Source organism: Leguminivora glycinivorella, chromosome 18, assembly GCF_023078275.1.
Source record: "Leguminivora glycinivorella isolate SPB_JAAS2020 chromosome 18, LegGlyc_1.1, whole genome shotgun sequence".
NCBI lineage: Eukaryota > Metazoa > Arthropoda > Insecta > Lepidoptera > Tortricidae > Leguminivora > Leguminivora glycinivorella.
Genome location: NC_062988.1, coordinates 15,222,965 through 15,248,143, shown reverse-complemented (window position 1 = coordinate 15,248,143; position 25,179 = coordinate 15,222,965). Strand labels below are relative to the sequence as shown.

Genomic DNA, 25,179 nt, shown 5'->3' with positions numbered 1-25,179 from the left:
GAATCTGAATATCTCTGTTTGTATGACGGTTACAAAGTGGTAGTTAGGTACTTCTGAAGCATTGTTTCATCTGCTGCTATTGATGCCGATTTTACAAAATTAATTAAACGTTGCTGTAGATTGATATTGATAATTCTTATGATCGGGCCTCAACGAAGGTTTTTAAAATGAAAAAACTATTTAGTAAAAATTTATGAAAATACTAACCTAACCACAAATTTAGAATTTTGAAAAAAACCCGACCGCGACATAGTGGACCGATTTTCATACAACATGTTTAAGAACACTCCCGACTAATTCAGCTTACAAACAAAAAAAAATCTAAATCGGTTCATCTGTTCGGGAGCTACGATGCCACAGACTGACACACACAAACAGACAGACAGTCTGACACGTCAAACTTATATGGGTGAAAAACTTAAGAAAGTCACCTGTTGTATGTGTGAGTGACGTGTTCGAATAGAGAACACATATTAAAATTAGTAACACCCTGAATATATAACAGCCTGTCGTTTTTAACCCCCGACGCAAAACGAAGGGGTGTTATAAGTTTGACGTGTCTGTCTGTGTGTATGTCTCTCTGTCTGTCTGTCTGTCTGTGGCATCGTAGCTCTCGAACGGATGAACCGATTTTGATTTAGTTTTTTTTGTCTGAAAGCTGACTTAGTCGGGAGTGTTCTTAGCCATGTTTCATGAAAATCGGCCCACTAGGTCGCGGTCGGGGGTTTTTTCAAAATTTTAATTTTGTGGTTAGGTTATTTCGTCGGGGGTTAAAAACCTATATCCGAATACAGTTGTTTTTTGTGACAAAACATTACGTCATAAGTACGCCATACGTATAGAACGCATCAGCTGATAGCCTCAAGGTCAAGCGTATCAGTTTATTTCTATTTATAGCCGCCCGATTCAAGGTAAGTATACGTATTGATAAGACATGGCTCGATTGAGACAGGATACAAAGAGACGTTTGTTCACACAAAAACGTCACTCCTGGCATTGTTGTAAATTATTTTACGAAATATTTTGATTTGTGTTTTTAAGTAATCGCACTGATATATTTAAATTAAAATTCGAAATAAGACAGATACTTATATATAAAAAAAAATACGGACATATGTAGTGGTTCAGATGCCCTGATTTTTCCAGAAATATAGATTTAAGCTTTGGGCACACCTCGGACACTGGCGATCAAATATATGAAAGAGACGCGTTCCTAGCACACAGTCTAATCTCGTGTAGGTGAACGCGTACCATGCTTGTATGAGTGAGATATGACAGGCCGACTGTTCGCGATTTTGACAGGCGGTAACTGTGAGGTAACCGAGAGGGGGTGGGCGGCACTTTCAGCGAGGAGCGGGAGTGGCCATACTGTACGATAGTACTCTTTATTATACTGTGCTTTAGGTACTATAGGATAGAATGTGCCACTGTTTAAAATGACGTACTTATTCGTATTAAAAAAAATGTCGCTCAACACTGACAGATCGATATCCTGTCACAGTGACTCTTATCTTAAGTAGAAGCGTAGCTCGAATATAGAATAGAATAGAATAGAATAGAACTCATTTATTCAGGCAACACATCAGTAAGTACAAATCAATTAATAAAGTAGGATAAACACATCAAACATCAATAGATAAAATAGGACAAAAAGTTGCACAAGGTAAAAAGTAGTAATAACGATGTGAGGCCTAAAATGGTCTCCACTCAGCATTGCAGATGACACGGCTAGCGTGGTCAACGGCGCTGGTTTTCTGTGGAGCCAGCGGGGTTTGCGGGACAGCACACTGAACTGAACGGCACTGACGACGTAAATAAATAATATTATAAATATATACTATGTCTTATTTGGTTAGTAAATAACTACAAAATACAAGAATACATAATAGGCAATGCAATAAGTAGCAAATACGTGAATTGAGTCCGGAAAAACAATACAGAGCAGAAGGCTTTTACTACGTTTAAAATTTCATGCAGCAAACTTTTGTTGGTCCATTAGGAACGCTTTCAGTTTTGATTTAAAGGAACCAATAGTTTTACTCTCTCGAATTGGTGGTGGAAGATTATTCCAGCACTTTGTGGCAGCGTAACGAAAGCTACCACGAAATGCTGCGGTTCTGTGCCTTGGGCATAACAGTCTGATACCACGTCTAATATGTATGTTAATGTTCAATTTCTCGAATAAATACACCGGTTTTTTACTATTGCATATACCAAAGAGGAGCGTAGCAAAATGTAGTGTACGTCGACTATTCATGTTTAAAAGTTTATTAGTATTTAGATATGGGCTTATATGTGACCGAGGTGGAATTGGGAAACAAAAGCGTGCGCAGGCATTTTGCAGTCGTTGAATAACTCTTTTGGTACGTGCTAGCAAACAGTTCCCATATACTATATCTGCATAATTAAGTTTGGACAAGATAAGAGTATCACATAGCTTCACACGAATATCCACACTAAGATAGTTTCGCACTCTGTAGAGAACAGTTAATCTGTAAAAGCAGTTTCTAATTGTTTCAATGACGTGGTTTTCGAACTGCAATGAGCTATCCATAAGGATTCCTAGGTTGCGGGCTTCCACCACCATGTCCACATTTTGGCCCATAATGTTTACGTTCGGGTTTGAAGCATTGATTCGGTTAATTTGTTTTTTTGAACCTAACACCAAACACTTAGATTTTGTGGGGTTGAGCACTAAACTATTAGTTTTTGACCAGATAGCTATACGATTTAGGTCTTCGTTTAGCCTGTCGACAGCCATTAGCGTGTCTTCCGGATCCGAATAGCGCAGTATGAGTACCGATATTAGAACACCAACGGTCGTTGACCTTGTCAATATAATGACTCGTGTATGTGAAATAATGACTCTGTGGGCCTAGTGAAAAAGGGTATAACTCAAATTGACTCGGTGAAAAAGGTCACAAGTCCGAGGTGGGACTTGCGCCCTTTTTCACCGAGTCAATTTGAGTTATACCCTTTTTCACTAGGCCCACAGAACTATAGACGTAGTTAATTTTTATTAAGCAGAAACGTCTGCTAACGATTCTTAACATTTTTATATTAAAGGAAAAAATGGAAAAATTTTACGCTTCCGGCGGGACTTGAACCCGCACCATTTTTGCAATCCGTGCGATGCTCTTACCAATTGAGCTACGGAAGCCACGCCGGACTTCGCAAATCTTTCCATGCCTTTCCTTTTTGTACACACGTCTTGGGGTGACGTCTAGCGCCATCTACCGACAGACTATTACATCTTGTAACGGCACTGGAGTCTCAAGTTATATTGAGAATTCACCAGTAACAGTTTCCTTTAATATAAAAATGTTATAGACGTAGTGTTGACGTCAGAAGCCAGGATACGTACCCGAATGGCACAAACGCTCACGAAACGAAACTCTCGTAGATATCTATCTCTATTGCTCTTGCGGATTGGCGCGACAGAGCCAGACTACCTTTCGGACCAGGTTACCTACCTAATAAAAGGCTATAGTTTCCTATACTTAAAATAATAGTACATTTCGTTATAAGTGCGAGAAGTATGTCATTACTTCACGAGCCCCGAGACATTTTGCCACGAGCGGCACGCGAGTGGCAAATCTCGGGACGAGTGAAGAAAGACATTCTCGCACGTGTGACGAACGACGTTTTTTAATACAGTTGCGAAAAAACACTACTACTTACTTACAACGAAATAAAACAATCCGAACTATCAATTTTCCCATGGACATTGACGGATTATTTGACAATTCAAAGGCGTATTTTTGAAGCTTTTAAACTTGCGTGCATATTTTCGAGTTTGCTATTCATCTAACATAATTTATTTCATTGGGCGCCATAAAAACATAAACATTTACGATTTGGGACGATTGTTTAATGTACAACTACATTTTAATTTAATCGATCCATTTATGCCCCGACGTATTGCAAATAACGTAAAATAATTATGACAAATCGCGTAACATATTGAGGTTTTTTGAACGTGCATTAAGTTAAAACATGGTAGACGCCTCTACTTTGACAGTAGAAGACGCGTTTCGTTCCAATCATGTTCTGTTTACACGACTCATTATGACCGATTTTTCAAAGTATAAACCATTTTATAAATTATGTTTAGTATAACTAAAAGTAAACAATTACATATGAAATATTAACGTTTTAAATATTAATCACTTAATAGTATGTTTATAGTTTTATTCTGTCTTAGTAAACTAGACTAATATGAAAACAGTTCGGTAAGTAGTCGTAAAATGGAACGTATATACTTTTTACGCACTAGTTCGTAAAATACAACTTCTCGCACGCTAAACAGCCAAAAAACGGGCACTTTTTGAGCAACTGTATTAAAAAATATTTTATGCAGTGCACGAAATAAAGCACCACAATTTGAAGAAAAATATGGACAGTAGTTATGTTTAAACGTAATTTCCATTTAATAAGTCAAAGATATATAGACGTAAAGTAAATGAATTGACCGTGACGTCACCCCTCAGTATTTCATAGTATTTCCATATTAGCAAATCGTTTTGACATTTCTTATAAAGACGCTGATTTGACTAGTAGGAAACTAGCCTATTGTCAGTATTGTCACAATCGCTGACCTTCGTGCGTATCTCCTATCTCTCTTCTGTTTTAGTTTATTTTATTAGTTAGGTACCTAGATATTTAACCGCTCTTTAACTGGTGTGACTGTGTGTTTGTGGTATTTTTATTTTTTATTTTAAGCGCTGTTGGTATAGCAATAACAGTGTGCAAAACGCTTACCATCAGCCTAGCTCATATATGTATATATTGTACGAAAGGCTTGTAACTTTGCGTTGTGTGCTCTCTCTTGGGAGCGATATATATTACACGCGATATAAATCAATGCGCTATACAAATAACAATTAATAAGTATACTTCCTGTAGGCAGTAGGGAATATTAGGTCGATATTCTGCCATCAGATTGTAGCAACACACACTAAACCACAGAGAAACTTATGCAGATAATAATTTATTGTGAAGTTTTGATCATAACATAGATGCATCAAAGTGGTTTGCTTACAAATGGCCTACGTTTTTCCAGGTTCGATATGTTGCTTCCCTGTATACTTACGTGCGAATTTACATATTGCTACAAAGGGGCAAGCTGATGCCAAATTTTTTTTTCTAGCCAAAAAAGAGTTTTGGGTCTTTCATTCCAAGGCCTTTTGGTTTTACCACACTTAAATAAACGTACGTACTGTCGCGAGACACATAAATAATCCATACTAATATTATAAATGGGAAAGTGTATGTGTCTGTTTGTTTGTCCGTCTTTCACGGCAAAACGGACCGACGAATTAACGTGATTTTTTAAGTGGAGATAGTTGAAGGGATGGAGAGTGATATAGCCTACTTTTTGTCTCTTTCGAACGCGTGCGAAGCCGCGGGCAAAAGCTAGTTAGTCATAAATGCTCATACGGTGACTCCTTTTGTCTATTATTTTCCTAATTTTAAATAAGTTTCATTTGAATTTCTCAATTCTGTGAAAATATACTCCAAATTACAACATATTTCGCAGTTTTCTGTAAAATTGCACAATATTTTAAGTAATTTCACAATTTTCGAAACAATTTCACGCCCATTTCACAAATTGAGCAACTATTGAGTAATCTTTTACAATAAAAGGCTCTCGCGGCGGCGCGAAACCACATTCTACCTCCAGCAGCGCTGACGTACTGTTGTGCATGATTTTATACATCAGATACTTACGTTGATAACAATACAAGTAAAATATGAGAGGTCCCCCAGAGTGTGATTTTTTCGGCTTCGGGCCTATGCGTCATCACCATCACTTCAGGCATCATCCGTTCGGACGGTTTGGACACCATGGATCTGGTCATCACGGTCATCACGGACCTCGTGGCCACTTCGGACCTTGGATGATGGGACCCTTATTAACACCTTTCGGATCTAATGAGTGTAAGTGCAGTGAACATCGCAAAAGAACGGAAGGCCCTCCCGGCCCTGGACATCACAAGAAAGGTCCATGCTCTTTTGAGGCAGGGCCTATGGATGGACATGGATGCAGAGGCTTCGGTCAATGGGGAAAAGGTTGCCACAGACGCGGAGGCGAAGACCGGCCAGGCAGCCCTGAGCGTGATGCGCCTTCTGGACCTGGGATGCCCAATGGAAGGTCCTTGTGGTCGCAGATGCCACAGACGCTGTGATCAACCTGGCAGTCCCGAGCGAGATGGACCACGTGGACTACCTGGATGCCCATGGGGTCGTGGATGTCACAGACGCGGCGGTGATCGACCTGGCAGTCCTGAGCATGGACCTTATGGACCACCTAGACTCCGGGATGGACCTTTTGGACGTGGTCCATGGGGTCGTGGATGTCACAGACACGGAAATCATCATCATGGTAGACCTGAACGCGATGGGCCCACGGAGGGACCTGATTGCTGTTCAGGGGACCGGTGCCGACGTAAATGTGGAAGAAAAGGCTCTAAAGAAGGAAATAAAGGATGTTCCTGCAACGATGACAGTGATAAGGATCAAGGAGCTCAAGTGATTATAGAACGGGTAATCGTCGAAAACGACGCGCGATGCAAATCAGTTTAGAACAATCGTGCTTCATATGCAATGTTTATTTATTATTTTATTATCTTATCATATATCACATTTTCATAGCCACTTGTATATCATAAATTATGCATTTAATCTTATCGATTTAATAATGTGACATTCTCGAGCAAAGGATACCACATTGTCGTTTGACATATGGGCGCGTTTCAAAGAAACAAAAGTTCTTATGGCAATCGACACTGTGGTACATTTTAATTGAGAACGTCACATACCTACGTTGTAAGCTGTGAGCACACTGTCAAACTTGCGATTACTCGTACCATAATAATTTATGATGTTATTTGAAATGTACATATTAAATTGGAACAACGGTTTGCAATAAAATTAAATGCCAAAGCTTGGGTAGATAATCTGGACACTATAAAAATGTGATTGAACTGAATTAAGTGAAATATGGAAACAGTATTATGAAGAAAGTTACCAAAAATACAAAGACATGCAAATGGGGGCCGAATATAACAACTGTAGTACACTAAGATTCATATTTTATAGTAGTAAATTTTATTCATTTACACACTAAACAACTTACTTAAGTAAAAAATGTGTTTCTGTTTTTCCTTTTCAACTTACCTTACCGCTAATACCTAACATGCAAAACATACTAAGGGCCACTTGCACGGAACAAGGGGTTAACTAAATAAATAGTGGGTTAATAAACCCGGGGTTAACTCGTTAAAATTTTAACCCCGATCTTTTGTTGCACCATTGAAAACTAACTTAGGGTTAGCTAACCCGACAGTTTTTTTTTTATTTTAAGCTGGCAACATTATTACTTTTTCAATCCGTTCTATAAACCAGCCAAATATTAAAGAACGAATGATGAATGGAAATGTATGTCTATCTCTTTTACGCCACGACATGGTTTCTTCATCGTCGTCAGAAAATAATAATAAGTCGTTGATCATATTTATTTGTTCTCTCCGACAACAGGTCAAAGAAATTTCCAAATTGTGCGCCATTTTACTAGTACTAACCCAGAGTTAGCGATTTAACCCTGCGTCGTCGGCGGGTTAAATATTTAACAATTTAACCCAGAGTTAAACCCTAAACTTTAATGGTGCAACACAAATTATTAGTTTAACCCCGTGTTAGCGGTTAACCCGGTGTTAGTTGGCTTAACCCTAGTTCGTGCAAGTGGCCCTTACATATTTTACTGCCTCATCGCCAAAAGGCTCATTATTAAATACTTTTAGTAGGTATTGTTCATATATTTGATTGTTATAGAAAATCAGCCAGCCGTAAATAATTATATTTTAGTTCTATTATTATGATAAATAAAATGTATTTTGCTACCCAGTGAATTGGAAACTGTGATTCTATTTAAAATAATCACTGTGTGTAAATTTGTTATATCGTAAAAGTTCAGTTTGAATTTGAAATTGATATAATTTTTAGAAATTATTATTAATCTGTACTTAAACTACTTAATTAAAATTACAGTTTTACTGCGTACTAAGGTAACGGACCCAATCATGGACAGTTTAAGAAAAATTTTCGCCTGTTTTTGATATTTCACTCATAAATGTAAAAATTCTACCGCTAAGCGTGTTAAATCTTGAATGTCCTATCCTTCTTTTACATTTCAAGCGTATTGCAGAATGGATACTCCTATTGGTTTCTTCATAGTTAACAAATTAAAAATAGGTGTTTTTTCTCCAATTATGGACGGCAGTTCTCCAGTAATGGATCCCCCATTATGGACAGTGAAATAAGTTTAAAATTTTACTTTTAAAGCCAACTGATACTCAATGAGTCAATATTATATACCATAAATACAATTAGTTTGAGTTATTTTAACATAGGATTGTTTCTTGTAAATTTTGGTTTTGTAAATTGTTCCTTGTCCATCATAGGAGGTAGGCAGTTTTTCGGTTCCAGTAATGGATACTCGCAAAATAACGCCATTTCTTTATATCTTTGGAGCAACAAACTAGTATGTTTTATACCTTATCTCATGCCTAATGCAGTAAGTAAAACGCATTCCAGTTTACACAGAGTATTATTTTTTTATTATTTTATACATGAACTCAACTCTCTTAGCAACATTACTAAGGATTCGTCTTGATATTTTTTTCAGTAAACTGATGAATTTTATCTTGTCGCCAAATCCTTCAGAAATAACCGAATTAATTGAAACTTCAAAATGAAACAGCTCTATAACTCTAGTTTATGGTACATAGCCGTCAGTTTTTAGAAACTAATTTTAGATACTTATTTTTAAGGATTTGTGTTTTTTTGTCCATAATGGCATCACCGTCCATTATGGGGTATTTCACCTTACGAGTAAATATTTTTTTTCTTTTGATGAAACAGTCAATAGAGTCCGTCCAAGATAAATTGGCAACAGTTTTTTTATTCAGAATTGTCAAAGGGCTGTTGGAGTGGCTCGAGTGACCATAATGTTTTATCTTTAATAGTATTTTATGCAACAGGCGTTTAAAGGGAGATCAAAAAAGACGAGTGGCGTGGGTAACAATTTCAGGTGAAGCCAAAAATTATTATTAAGTCGCCACGAGTAATTTTTGACTCAGTTAAACACCGTTGCATACAATAGTTATTCTACGACCATGCACTTAGTTTTTAATAGTTTACTTGAATAACTTTGGTGAAATACACTGTTTGCTGTATTTTGACGCAAACGTTTGCACTGTCAAAGCCTTCCCGCGCGGTATCGTTATTATTAACAATGCGTTGCCATGGTTACAGAGCCAAACACTGCGTTTTTTACTGCGCGCATGCGCGGAAAGCCGGCAGACGCTGGCTTTGGGGAATAGACTTTTATGTAGGGTTTTAAAGATCTATGCACGATCTTGTAAATGACGAATGGAAGTTCGGGAGTGGGAAAAATTAAAAATAATATTTTTGTCTCAGCATCGTTTATCAGCTCCATAAATATTAAGACAATATTTCTATATCAAGTCCAATTTAACGAAATTGGACCAAAGATTACTCTGAGATTAAATGGCAGGATTTCCTGGAATACTCTTAGAATTAAGTTGTATTAAAACACCAAATTCTGATTGAAGCCTCAGGCGATGAAGAGATTTTCTGAGCTATTCCCGTTAAGTTTGTACATTTGGATCACGTCTCCGATTTGGATAAAAATTGGTAGGCTGATAGTCCATGATGCTGAGCAAGATCCACTCGGTTACCCAAAATCTGACCTTGGCGTGTAAAGTTTTTGTTTTTACCCTAGAGTTCTAAGGGTAAGGGCGCAATTACACTGCGACGTTCACCTAATGCGGTCACCTACAGGAAAGTATGAGGTTGCTAGGCAACCGACATTGTTTTCATGCGGCGAATGATACAGTGTAATTGCCGCTTAAATCTCCTGCCGACCTAGCCGAAATGAAAATCGTTGACGCCAGATGCCAATCGAAACACAGTCTGACTCTGTCGTGCCAATACGGAAGAGCGACAGAGATAGCTAGCTATGATAACGATATTATCGTTAGCGTTTGTGCATTTGGCTACGCATCCTGTTCCTTATCGAGCTAGACTGTGTAGTTATTAGTCGAAGTCACACACTAACAAGTGTTCGATAAATCTTGTAACCTGCGCGTTAAATAATTATAATCGTGTCAGCAATATGCTAATGAACGTTGGATGTAAGTAACGGTTTAGTTGTTCATGGACACACGGAACTGAAGGATGAGTATCAACAAAAATGTATACAAGTACCTACAAACATTTTCACTGTCTAATAGACATTGGGGTATTTGGTGGATAATACTTTTTAAGACCACCACAGTTTCGATTAACACTTGATGGAAAATAGTAAAATAAAACAGTTTTTGGCACTTTGTAATTTTATAAAAGCATATTTTGTTAGATAATTTATTACTTTTGTAGTTACATCAAATTTTGTTTTACTTGACGAATACACTTAAGAGACTATAATAGAACTAAAAACTTAGTTGAATTAATTTAAAAGTGGAAAAATGTCTGCCTTGGGTGAGACTTGACACTCCAGTGCTCTACCAACTAAACACCAATACTTCAACTAAGGCAGCGAAATTTTCCACTAAATAGACCAATGAGACCTGTAGCGACATCTTCGATAAGACCATTAGGGTCTCCCCAAACTCATCGACGCGGCATCTGCTTTCGCCGGTCTAAAACATATCGTTAGTATGATCATGTGTACAAAAAATAACACAACAATACAATACAATTGTACAATTGTGGCGTAGGCGAGAGGCTGGCAACCTGTCACTGCAATGTCACAATTTTGGATTTCTTACAACCCCTTTTTGCCAAGAGTGGCACTGAAACTTATTAGTTCATGTTCTCTGCCTACCCCTTTATGGGATACAGGCGTGATTATATGTATGTATGTCTGTATGTGTACAGATGCGTTCAGCGATCACGACGCGTAAGCATCTTCATACTAACGAGCGATTTTTGGCAGACTAGAGCCGTTTAGGGAATCTACCTACTTCCTACGGAGTTCCAAGTCATATTGCAGACGATCGCAGATATATCGGTTGCAGACGTTTCTGCAGGTAGCACATGATTGCCGCGAGAGTATGTCGCCGCGAGATGGACTAGCCGTCCTTATGTCATTAATACAGTTAGAAGAAGATGTTTGATCTATCTCGTGGCGACATGTTCTCGCGGGAATCATATGCTAGGCCTACTGCTTGTCAAAAAGTTAATAATGCAACTAAAACAATACATGGACTATGTTGCATATTTATAAATATCCAAGAGTATTAGAATATTTGTAACATTCGTCATTCTCCAGACCTGTGTGTATCAGTTTATGTCTGTTGACGCGCGTTATCAGCGCCACCCACGGAGAGTCGGCGCTGCGTTATGTGCGTCAGCCTAGTGCTGCCGTTATGGCGCTAACACTTAACTGTATAATATACAGGGTGTATTTTGATAGTGGGTCAGTGAGAATTACCAGATCCCGTGATGCTACCAGGAAATAGTCTTAGACGACCTTCCCTTGATTAAATTAATGTAGATTGTCGTTTACAAATTTTGGAAAAACGTATAGAGTGTGTGAGAAAAACATCATTTGATGGCAAAAGTTTATGGTATGGAGTTTATGGTTGGTTTATAATTTATGGTACTTTTGAGGCTCCATCTAATTTCACTTTAAGACTTGATGAAATACACAAACGAGTGACAGATATAATGTCATTAAATTTGCTGTCCTTTCTCATAATATAAGAAGTTTATTCATATTTCTACAATATTCGCTACTCTTCAAACCCGTGTGTATCAGTTTATAGTCTGTTGACGCGCGTTATCAGCGCCGCGCACGGAGAGTCAGCGCTGCGTTATGTGCGTCAGCCTAGTGCTGCCGTTATGGCGCTAACACATAACAGTGTACAGGGCAGGGTATATTTCGATAGTGTGTCAGTGAGAATTACCGAGCCCGTGATGCTATCAGGAAATAGTCAGAAGAGGGTCATTCTCAGATTTAGCATTCTCAGACTAATAATTGCCACAACCTTTCTAATATATTTTTTTTAATTATTTTTAAAATCGGAACTTAATTGCGTATGACATATTAAACTGACCTCCAACATTTCAGGGACGGCGTTGTCCCCGTGGTCTCGGAGAAGACTGGCTTGAAATGACATCAACACCTTCTGACAGCCGCGCGAGTTTTTCGAACTACCCGCACTTGGTTTTGATTATCAACTTGAACTGTTTGCGCACTAGGGATGTTACTCTGTCGACACACAACATTTGATTGAAATTGCGATGTTTTTTTTATTTCAATGGCTTTACGCACTTTTCTACTGTAGAAATGGCGTTCCGTGGAAAGGACTTTAGGGTCATGTAGTTCGATTCAGTGGTTTGGTCCTGACTCCAACAAATGTTCAGCCACGGCAGACTTGTTGACCTGACGATTTCTCATAGCCGCGATGTGCTCCTTTACCCTTTCTTCTATGGTGCGCTTAGTTTCTCCAATGTAGGAGCTACCACAACTGCAATCAATTTTATAAACGCCAGGTGATTGAAACGGTATAACGTCCTTAGGTGATCTTAGGCTTCCTGAAACTTTGGATCCCGACTTTAAGAATAATTATGTGTAACAATCGTAAAAGTTTAAATCAATTTTTTTTTGGCAGACGAGACACTGCTGACACCTAGTATCGAGTAGTGGTACTGATAATTTACGCTATTTGACGCGTGATTGTCGCTAGATGTCACTACAAATAACCCGCATTTACTGATGTAAGGAGTTACAAGTCTTCCCTTACTTATTCCTCTATGTTTATTAGTGATAGTTATAAGAAACCTTAGGTATGAAAGGATAATAGGCTCTAATGAAACCTAATTTATTTTCCTGGGCGAGAATTTAATACAAAGGTCTCATTTCATGAAATATGATTTAGCTACGGCTTTACGTTGAAAGTATATTACTTTAATTTAAGTTGATTTAGTTTTTAATAGAAAAAGGAATTCGGTCTTCTAAAAGTAACTTAACACTGTTTTCATGAGTTTCATATAATTGAAGATAAGTTGTTTTCGCCGAATGAAAAGCCGAAAGTCGTTTATTGTAGGTCGAGTGACACATATGTTGCCTAAAAGGATAAAAAGATTAAGTTTCATTTAGTCGTATGGCAAAAAACAGAAACATTCATAAGTTAAGATGATACAGGAGCGAAAATGCTAAAATGGAAAGGGGGGCCTTTCAATTTGGTAATTTTAGTTAAATATAATATAATTTTAGTTATTAACTAGATTTACCGAAAAAAAATTTCCATTAAGAACAACTAAAAGATATTGCAAAAAAATCTTTAAATTCGAGGTTTCGCTTTCGACTATTTCCTCCTTCAATACTTAATCAATCGGAACGAAATTTGAGAATCTGAATAATAATGAAATAATCTGTGTCGGACCGTTTAGTTTTTTTGGCTATTTGTTACCAATCTTGAGAATTACACCTGTTTTTGCGCCATAATGAAAAAGGCCGTTTTTGAAAATTTTTGATTGGCTCTAGCGTCTTTAAAAATAAAAGTACTAAAAAAATCAAAACGGTCCGACACAGATAAAAATAATAACAATCTGTACTGAAAAAATCTTTGCACTATCTTCAAAAACCAGGGAGGAAATAGTCGAGAGTGATTGTATGGAGAATTGACCCCTCACGTACAATCGAAACTGGACAAACAATCCAGCACATAATAGAGGATTGCCTAGTAACGCGCTAAGCCAATGGACCTCCAGAAGACCTAATCACCCTTACGCCGTGGCTTGCGTGGGCGACGGTCGCGCGATGGTCGCGCAACGGCGATGCGACGCATACGAAATCAAACCTTATCGATATGGAAGTAGACGATGCGATGAGACGCGACGGCGACGGTCGCGCGACCGTCGCCCACGCAAGACACGGCGTTAGGGACGAGGCCATCAAATGGCTGATTGGACTTAGTTTTAACTTATGAAAATAAGTTTAGAGACAATATCAAATGGCCTAGACGAAGCCTCAACGATTATTCTCTTGTCAAAAGCTTTATACTTAATGCGTATACATAGTCAATCAATTTACAATCCCGCATCCCTCTAGCATCAGATGAAACGCAGAAAATATCCATTAGCCTATCAAAGCACAGCTCTAAGCTTGAACGGCATTGATCAAAGGCTGAACCATAGGCTTGTGCCGTTTCGTTCGTTGATCGGAGCGCTCCGATCTCGTTCAATCGCTCCCACGAACTAGTTCGCTCTTTTAGGTCTTTTGTTCATTTAGTTCAGCCAGACCAGCGACCACTGCGGTGGGAAAGATCAGAACGAATGGAACCAAATAGTGTCAAAATGATACGAATAGTCCACATATAGTAACATTCCGGGCCCAAAGGTTGTAAGTAACCGAAGTTTAATATGAAAATTTGACGTTTTTTTGTTGCTCTGCTAATTACCTCTCGCTCTCGGTCGGCGCAGTCACACACTCGTTCTCGATCCAAACCGCTCGCACTCGCCGATCCTATACTGAACTAAATGAGCAAAGACCGAATCTCAGAGCCTGGAAAGATTCAGTTCATTTCGGTCATTGATGGGATTTTATTCCTAACAGTTCATAGTTCGTGAACTACACAAGCCTACTGAACCATGAATTCGGGCGTATTGGTGCGGCATAATTGTATGAGGGGATTTCTATTGTTATACTAAAATTTTGGAGTTAGATTGTTTTGATTATGAAGGGTGGAATGTTAAATAGATTATTTGAATGAGTTTGTACTCGGATTGCTTATGAACATTCGGCGGAATAAAATTCCGCGAAACGTGCGTTGTTAAGTGAAATTCGGCCATACAATTTTCGGCGATAAATAAGAGAACCGTTTTAAGTTTTATTTTTAAATAAATTATGCTTACAATTGCGCGTTTTCATCCTTTTTTTCATTATTTTAAATAATTTTAGTAATAACAGCCCTGTAGTAGAGCAAAAAGTATTTTTTTTTTTGTGCTTTTTCTACCTGCTGGATCCAGCTGGATTGGCGCCGATCCAGCAAAAAATCCAGCTGGATTGAAAATACTGCTGGATTGCAATACCTAGTAATGGGACATGATCGGTTGTCAAATAGACACGTGGCTAATCCAGCGGTGATACCAAAGCGGAACCCCAGGCTCCGATGAGCCGTGGCAAATGCCGGGATAACGCAAGGAGATTGATGATGATAAGTCTTACGCACAAAATACCTAAACGTTCCACACTAACAAAATGGTAGGTACTCATTAAATCGGTTACCAGATAGACAACTGGCTAACCCAATGGTGATTGGATATTAGCGGGTGGTTACGGACAAAATGGCCGCTGTTTTTAGTCCATTAAACGGGATAACGGGAGTGCACTTAAGCTAAGCTGAATTCTATCGCGAAATGTCCTAGGTGTAGACGATAAAGTTAGTTTATTTATACTTCAACAACAACTTATAAAGTTAATAAATAAAATTAAGGCAGTAAAAATGTCAATTAATTTCAATAATTTTAAAGTTTCCATGACTTTTGGTAGTAAAAGTTGCTCAGTTTGACATGTAAGGGCCACTTGCATCAACGAAAATGAAGGGTTAACCCGAGGGTTAACCCACCATTTTATATGGACGTTGACAGCCCTAATTAAGTGGTTGGTGTAGGTGTAATTATTTACCCTGTAGATTATTGTAGATGACTAACTATAAACAATCTCTGTACCAGATAACACTCAGTACCAGAGAACAATTCAAGGGGGTGAAACATAAAACATTTTCACTTTGATAAAATAAGCAACATCCTACTCTACAAAGATGTTTCCTTTTTACAAAAGTTAAATGAATAATAATTTTCCTTCTCGCGACTAGCAGACTCGAATAAAAGCAAGCGCAAGCGACATTATAGTGCATTTGTGGAGTCGTTAAATACTCCGCAGCTTAGCACTTATTTTTAGGTTTTATATACTTTTGTGAGAAGTCTCACTGTGTAAGCATGTGCTTATATAGTGAAAAACATAAACAAACCTTTCCTTTAAGAGACAGATTTAGGTTTATTTATCAAATTTCCGGTGTCTCCCATCGAAAAGCATTTACTTTGTCGCTTGAAGTCAATACCTATATATGGAAAACGAATGCACAAGTTTAGAAAACCACGAGAGTCGAAACAGCAGTTTAAAAGATTGTTATCTAAATTCGCTGTTTGTCATTTTTTATGAGGCTGCTAGCAATACTAAAAGCGCGATGAGGGCAACTGAAACGTCTAATGTAGTTTTTGAGTAAATATTTGTGGCTTTCTATGTAGGGTGCATTGGGGTAATTTTGAAAGTCACATAAAAGTCACCATTATAATATCTATCATAATCAAAATTCCCCTTTCGAAATTACCCGAGCATTTCTGTGCTTCGAAATTACCCCAATGCACCCTATACCCAAAAAAAACCTGAAAGATTTTAACCACGGCGAAGCCAAAAGAAGGAAAAAATATTTAAGAGTTCAACGAAAAACAACCTTTTTTTTTCGTTTTCTTCGTCAATGTCGTTTTCTTTCAACCTTTAATTGATAAGGTGTGGTACTGAAACTTCGGCAGTTTCATGTGCTCTGTCTACCTTTAGAAATACTGTCATGAGTTTATGTTTTTATTAAAAAAAAAACCGGCTAAGAGCGTGTCGGGCCACGCTCAGTGTTGGTTTCCGTAGTTTCCCGTATTTTTTTTCAAAAAAGGTTCAACCTGTCAAGTTCAGAATGATTTTCATAGAGTCTTTATAAAGTTCTACTTTTGTGATTATTTTCATATTTTCTAAATACCTAGCCAACAATATATCACACGGTAGGGTTGAAATGAAAAAAATACTCCCCATTTTACGTATAGGGGAGGGGGGAGGGTACCCTAATAAAACGTTTTTTACCACTTTGTGCTAACGGTTACTGAGATTATCCGGGGACGGACGGACCGACGGACGCACAGACATGGCGAAACTATAAGGGTTCCTAGGTTGACTACGGAACCCTAAAAATGTGAACGGTTACTGACGCTAATACTACTACTCTTTTGATTTCGACGTCTTTTGGTGTTAGACCTACGAGTATATTGACTGGAGACCATGATTACCTTTTTCATTTTTGTCGAGCTCTCGATATTCCGACGCATGCATTATGATATGATCACGGGTAACATGAATATCGGAATGTCTACTCGTACCTCAGCAGCTCTCGAAAAGTTTGTACAAAAATTAAGGAAAAAGTTAAATGTGTTTTTTAATTCCTTTTTTCTTTGAGACAATTGAGATTTTAGTAAATTTTATTTGTTCATTAGGGTTCTCTAGTATCTATCTATTATTTTCTTCATTATAACAATTATCTTGTATTATATCTTACGAAAGTCGACTTATATCACTAAATGTTGGTAACAAAATAGGATCAATTAAAATTTGCTGACGTGGCTATGTATGTACAAACTTTTGAGAACTGCTGACCTATATCTCGGCTCGGTCAAAAAAGGGCTAGTTGCATCAACCACAGTTAACAGACACATCAACGTCACGCATCAGAAGTCCATGGAAATTCCCATACAAACAATTTAACGGCTACATTCGGTAGCAGACGGTTTGATGTAACCGACCCTAAGGCCTGATTTAGACGGCGTGCAAACTCGCATGCGATTTTAGTTTTTTTTTAATACTAAATGGGCTTACTCTTGGTCACAGACTAGCCAAAGGCAAAGACGTTGCGGGCTGTGCAGGTTAAATACAGTCAGCACAGCCATCAAATACCGCAATGTAATAAAACTCGTATGCGAGTTCTCGTACCGTCTAAATGGGCCCTAAGTCTAATGAAACTAACCGTAAATCATTCAAACGTAAAAAATGCCTTTAGGTGTTCTCGGCTTAGGTTATTAAAGTGAATATAGGACATTGATATGCACAATGGCATCTGTTTTGTGTCCATTTAAGTCGCGTCTGACAGCGAACGTGGGCAATGAAATTAATCCAGATTCAATTCAGATCCGTCTGAATCCAAGCCATGAGCGGTAGCGAAATTATTACGCCGCAGGTGACATCATTGACAGTACAGTCAACAACACATCTGTAAATATGTATAAAGAACTTTATTGCCTTTACATTATACATGTTTTACATGTACACACGTTTGTGTATACATGTTTTTGGCACTTTGTATTCACAACGGTGTTATTGACTGTAGGTTCGTGGCGTTTGAAACTCAGTCTGGCTCTGTTGCACCACTACAGAAGAGCGATAGGGAGAAGCTTACGAAGCTATATAATAAATATAACGAGATCATACCATCCCATAGATTAAAATGCGACCGCCTAAGAAAGCGCATACACTACACTACAGATAGATGGCGCCAAAAAAAAAACCTTTTTGCCAGCGATTATTTGTAGATTGGCGTTAAGTGTCACTTTAGAGCCTAAATCTATGTCAAAAGTGACTCTTATCGCCATCTACAAGTATAATCGAAAGCTACAGGACATTTTTTTGTGGCGCCATCTATGTGTGGTGTAGTGAACGCGCGTTCTTAGGCGGTCGTATTTTAATGTATGGGATGGTATGATCTTCTTATATTTAATCTATGACGAAGCGTTGACGATTTAGTCAAGGTTTCCAGATCCGTCTGAATTCAAAACACAAGCAATAGTGAAAAATGTAAGCCAAGCCATTTGCAAGAAGCACAAATCTCATGACGCAGAGAATACCCGCAGTAAAATAATAGAATAAGACTATAAAATAATAGAATAAAGATGAAATGAAATGAAATATATTTATTTGCTTTAAGATACACCTTTAACGCCACAACATACTTAGTACAGTCACCTGCAATGATAATAATTATATTTTTTAGTATACAGTGCGTAAACGTAATAAGGGCGATAAATGAAACCAGGCATATAATTCAATATTGTTGTCATTAATTAAGAGTTGTTTTTGAGTTACTCTTCAGTTTCAGCCCATAATTAATTTTTGAAAAATTTCCCAGCAGCAATGTACTGTAAACGTGGTTGCGATGACAATCAATGACAACTGTCAACGAGCGTTTAACGCGAGTGTGTTTGCATTACGTTGCAGGCCGAATTAATTTGTATGGATAAAAAAAATATTTCAATTTTATGTAAAAGTTATCTAATTCCATTTTTTATGTCCTACACTCACCACCGTTAAGAGGTTCGCCTGTATTAGGTTTACACCCTGTAGATGGTGTTCTTTTTACGCACTAGTGCGAGAAGTGGTTCATTATATGTCTGGTCGAAACTTCGGAAGGCCATCTGTACTGAAAAACGTCGTACGATACACATGCGAAACGGAAATTCGCAACTCGTGTCGATTTAAAACACTCCCTTCGGTAGTGTTTTAATTTATCGCCACACGTTTCGAACTTCCTTTTTTACGCACTTGTATCGTAATGTAATGTAAGTTTGGACATCTGCTACGACACGACCTGTTTCTCAAAAACATCGTAGAAGGAAAAGTAGAAGGAAAGAGGGGAAGAGGAAGACCCAGGAGAAACTATTTCACCCAAATTAAAGAAAAGGTTCAGGTCGTGTCGTACCAGAAGGTGAAGGAGTTGGCAGAAGACCGGACGAGTTGGAGATTGCTCCACCGACAAGAGCACAGCTCTTAAGTTAGAAGAAGAAGAAGTATCGTAATGTACTATTATGCAACGAGACCCGCAAAGATACCTCCTTTTACTTGTAATGCCATAAGAGCATTTGCGGCCTTTGAAGACTAACATGTTATTGCAGGCGACCGTCACTCATAAAATCATGGAATTATTGTCTTATTTTGTTGAATAAGCATTTTCAGTACAGATGGTGTTTTACGCACTAGTGCGAGAAGTGGTTCATTATATGTCAGGTCGAAATTTCGGAGGGCCATCTGTACTAAAAAACGTCGTACGATACACGTGCGAAAAGGAAATTCGAACTTCCTTTTTTACGCACTTGTATTGTAATATTCATATCATCATTAAACTAAAAATGCGGTCGCTTGTAACTTGAGTCTAAGTGCTCGCATATGATACACATATCCTATTCTCGCACTAAGCCTGGCAGTCAAGCTGGCGGAGAGACCGCCGACTTTGGACGGAAGGTTTTAAGCAAAATCCTTCCATCCTTTACACTCTCATGAAACATACCATTATATTGAAAGAGATGGACCTTTGGACCGCGATCAATCCGTACCTTTGTACCGCTTGTTCACCAGCATTATAGTAGGTTTAATTATCTTTCAAACGATATCTCTCCCCTTTTTCTCGACCCGTCCCCCCCTCCTTAAACTAAAACAGGTCAATTCGTAATCTGGAGAGAACGAGGAACACATCCATACCTGTTTTAGGTATTTAGAAAAGATGTCGACGAAAATCGTGAAGGAGACGACTTTTGGCCAAATTGGCTCTAGACTAAGTCATATATTGTCGTAATGGAAAGTGGTACTGATGACGTCACATACCTGACATCTAGGAGTTTCTACAATCGATGATTTAGTAGAGCGGCGAGAGGGTCTCGGAAAAAGTTGATGTGACTGGAGAGTATACTGCTGACAAGTGGTATCGTTGTGATCGGTAGACTTTACTGAGTACGAAATAATGACTTGTCGCATTCTCAGACTGTGGGGGGGTTAACGACGACGACGTCACAAAGATCGCGGTCCCGGGTTTCAATTTTTTGCCAATTTGTCTAGAACCCCTTATCCAATTTTGAAAAATGAGGTGTCGATTGAAAGCGTATAACATGCTGATTAAGATTTCTTATAAGTGAAAAGTATAGGTTTGTTAGTTATTTTTTAATTAACAATAATGCAAAAAATACTTTTTTTTACTCTCTTTTTTGATTTTTTGGACTCAAAAAAGCAATGAAAACGGCCACTTAGTTAAAAAATATGTTATATGAATCATTTAACTACATTATTAAGCTATCTGTTGATTTTTAAATTTCTACGATCGGATAATAAATAAGCAAACTACAAGCACATACCTGTAGGCGGGGAGTACCGCTTGACGCGCGTTCCCATACATTCGGCGTCTACCAAATTACACCTCGCGCAAAATTCGTTTCAAGCAGATATACCTCTAATCTTATTCATTGTAACCTATCAATATTGGTATCATTTGAAAGTACAATTAAAGTACTTTAAGAAACAATGTGAATCATTTTCTTAAAATCAATAATCGCCAGTCTGCGGTGGTTACAAAGGAAAAAAGTGGGTATGGAATTTGGCTGGTTTCCTAGGTTTGATACCCTAGACGAGTTTAAAAGGGGAGGTAAAGGTGACATATGGGTTGTTCTCTGGCCTAAAAGCTACACAGAGGGTCAGGGGAGAAAAAACTAGGGTTTAAGTTTAGTTTTAAGTTATTTTTTCTTTTATTTGTTGATTTTATTGTGTTTAATTTTTTTTGTAATTTTATCAAGGATACACGTTGGTTTCTTTTGCTGAAAATTCACTTTTTTATGAGAAATGTGATGAATTTCATGGCATTTTCCGATAGAGACTAAAATTAACTTTCAAATAAGGCCACATATACATACTTTTACTTATATAATATTAAGGGTAATACCAAGTAATACCTACCGTTTGAACTCAAACGACTTAGAGGTGCGGTTTTTTTGACCCAGTAGGTATTAAAAAGTAATCTTAAAATCAAAACGATTAGACTTCGGTCGTTATACACATTAAATCACTAAAATGAAGTTACCTTTAATGTTTTAGTAATTATAATCATTACTTTTAGCCACTTTTCTCAGAACATAATTATTCGACAGAAGTCAAGATAACATTAAGAGCATATTTATTATTAATAATGCGTTATAAATATGAAATAGTTGTTGGGGTACACTTGTTAAGTACATGCAGCTCTGCAAATACACTCAGTGTCAAAAAAATCATTGACCCACATATTAGAGAGCAGGGCGCGCAGGGCACCTCGTAACACTATGTGTGGCACTGAGGAACCAGTGAAGTCAGGTCTATGGATTGCTACACTGCTGTCCCGCTTGCACTACTCCGCCGGGGCTATTACCCTTAATATTATATAAGTAAAAGTATGACTATGTGGCCTTATTTGAAAGTTAATTTTAGTCTCTATCGGAAAATGCCATGAAATTCATCGATTTTCTCATAAAAAAGGGCATTTTCACAAAAAGAAACCAGCGTGTATTCTTGATAAAATTACAAAAAAATTAAACACAATAAAATCAACAAATAAAAGAAAAAATAACTTAAATCTAAACTTAAACCCTAGTTTTTCTTCCCCTGGCCCTCTGTGTAGCTTTCAGGCCAGAGAACAACCCATATTTGTCACCTTTACCTCCCCTTTTAAACTCGTCTAGGGTATCAAACCTAGGGAACCAGTCAAATTGAATCCCCGCTTTTTTTCTTTGTAACCACCGTAGACTGGCGATTATTGATTTTAAGAAAATGGTTGATATTGTTTCTTAAAGGACTTTAATTGTACTTTCAAATGATACCAATATTGATAGGTTACGATGAATAAGATTAGAGGTATATCTGCTTGAAACGAATTTTGCGCGAGGTGTAATTTGGTAGACGCCGAATGTATGGGAACGCGTGTCAAGCGGTACTCCCCGCTTACAGGTATGTGCTTGTAGTTTGCTTATTTATTATCCGATCGTAGAAATTTCAAAAGCAACAGATAGCTTAATAATGTAGCTAAATGGTTTATATAACATATTTTTTAGCTAAGTGGCCGTTTTCATTGCCTTTTTGAGTCACAAAAATAAAAAAAGAGAGTAAAAAAAAAGTATTTTTTGCATTATTGTTAATTAAAAAATAACTAACAAACCTATACTTTTGACTTATAACAAATCTTAATCAACATGTTATACGCTTTCAATCGACACCTCATTTTTCAAAATTGGATAAGGGGTTCTAGACAAATTGGTAAAAAATTGAATCCCGGGACCGCGATCTTTGTGACGTCGTAGTTAACCCCCCCACAGTCTGAGAATGCGACAAGTCATTATTTCGTACTCAGTAAAGTCTACCGATCACAACGATACCACTTGTCAGCAGTATACTCTCCAGTCACATCAACTTTTTCCGAGACCCTCGCCGCTCTACTAATTAGGACAATATATATAAAACCCGTTGTATGTCATGCAGTAAAAAAAATGATAGATAGATAATCGTTTATTCATCACACAAGGTAATAGGTACATTTAAAAAATATATATGTATATTGTGTACACAAGACTTTTTTTATGGCGCCATCTATGTGTGGTGTAGTATATGCGCGTTCTTAGGCGGTCGCATTTTAATGTATGGGATGGTATGATCTTCTTATATTTAATCTATCGTCCCATTAATGCAAATACCGACTAAGTGACTTTTTGACGAAATCGAGTTTTTAGCACCTATAGAATAAGGTTTTCAAGGGCTACAATATGTTAAAACCCATGTATTGATACGACGCTGCATTCAAAAGATAGCTGTCGCATAAAGTTACTTAATGGTCAATTTGTTGCATTATAAACTGCCAGAATGTAATATGAATATTTAATATAAACTTTTATGCTTTATCCGCCAAGTAGAACCTTTTAATGGTGTATAGTGTTTTTTTGCATTTAAACATTTTGTTAAAGTAGCCATCTTATGTTCTACAAAAAAGTTTAATATGTACATATTTGATTTTTGCAAATAAAACTATCAACAAAATTCTTTATTTTAAGCCAGGCTAAACACACCAAATGTCTTTAAGATGTTTTTCCAGAAGATGTTTGTTTACAAACATCAGCAATGTCATTCTACCAAAAAGTTCTATAGGGACTATAATTGGTTTTGCATGTAATGTGACGAAGGAAAGGATAACGGTCTATTACTGCAAATACCGACTATGTATAAATAGGCGATTTTGAGATAATGCGGTATTAAAGTTTGAAGGCAAGTTTTATATGAAAACATGAAGAAATGTACGTTATGTGTATGGCATTTTAGAACCTGTATTTTTTTGTTTACTACTTTGTCGTATATATATTCAGAATGTATTTAGTTGACAATCAAATACGATTTAATGAAACAGTCGAATACCTACTTAGTTGGTTTTTCCTGTAGAAATAAATGTTTGTATATTTCTCTTCTTTATACATATAACCCATTGTTTGTCTGTTAAATTAAGCTTCGTTTTTCGTATGATGTTCTCGTGATTAGCGTGCGTTGAGAACCTCTTCCTTTTTTTTGAAGTCGGTTAAAATTACAATAACACAAACGGTTTAAGCTACAGGAATCGAATTTAGTTTAAATTTATGTTTCATAACTTCGATGACCGTTACTAATTACAGTGTTACATTTAAATAAAATCTTTTTTTGCCACTTCACCGACTGGTAAAGGCTCTCTTAGTTCTTCAAAAACGGACGAGAGAGTTGCATTTTATCCACAAAATCTTGTGGATTGCATTAGTGCAAAGTTAATTTATACTAATTTTAATTTGGTAACCTAAGCTGGTTGGCAAATAACCTTAAATTAATCTTTGAATTACGATAAATAATACAAATCGGTTCAGACGTCTGTGAGTAATCGCATAACATGTATCATTGTTTTAACAACTCGAAGTGGAATATTTTGGCCTACGAAACTAAATTCACTGCGCCAAAGTAACTGTATTGTAGACGTAATTAGATGATATTGATATTGTAGATGATATGAAATGGGCAACTGTTGATACTGTATTTTCTGTATATCATACCATCTTATGTACACAGTTAACATAGAATAAACTTTACTTTACTTACTAGCATACCTACGGTACGAGTAGACTTCAGATGTCACAACTGTGTACCACTTCACCAACTGCAGTATTAAGTGATTGAAACCACCCATGGTACTCTTTAGGTATGAAATCTCTGTCACAAAGGCTGCATAAAGCCTTGAGGACACTTAGGTGGAGTCGAGCCGCGTCGAATCTAGCCCTGCATACATTTACAATGAACGATCAAACCGATTCGACGCGTCGCTAATGGACGTAGTTTCATAAGAAATGCAAAAGGCGAATTAATGAGATTCGACTCGGCGAGCTTAGTGGGCACCAGGCTTAAGTTCAGTTATAGTTTGTCTAGCATTGTCAGCCGTGTTACAGATGTGTTTGTATCTAATTCCACCAGCGATGAACATG

The 25,179-nt window shown here is 37.4% G+C and overlaps 1 protein-coding gene across 1 annotated transcript in view; it reads left to right on the top strand.

Moving 5' to 3' along the window:
* LOC125236190 overlaps window positions 1–23,111 on the top strand; it is a 28,831-nt gene extending 5,720 nt beyond the window's left edge. The window contains exons 2-3 of the mRNA XM_048142906.1: window positions 5,440–5,444; window positions 23,100–23,111. The gene's annotated coding sequence lies outside the window, so the exon portion shown is untranslated. The remainder of the gene's footprint in view (window positions 1–5,439; window positions 5,445–23,099) is intronic.
* The last annotated feature ends 2,068 nt before the right edge of the window (window positions 23,112–25,179 follow it).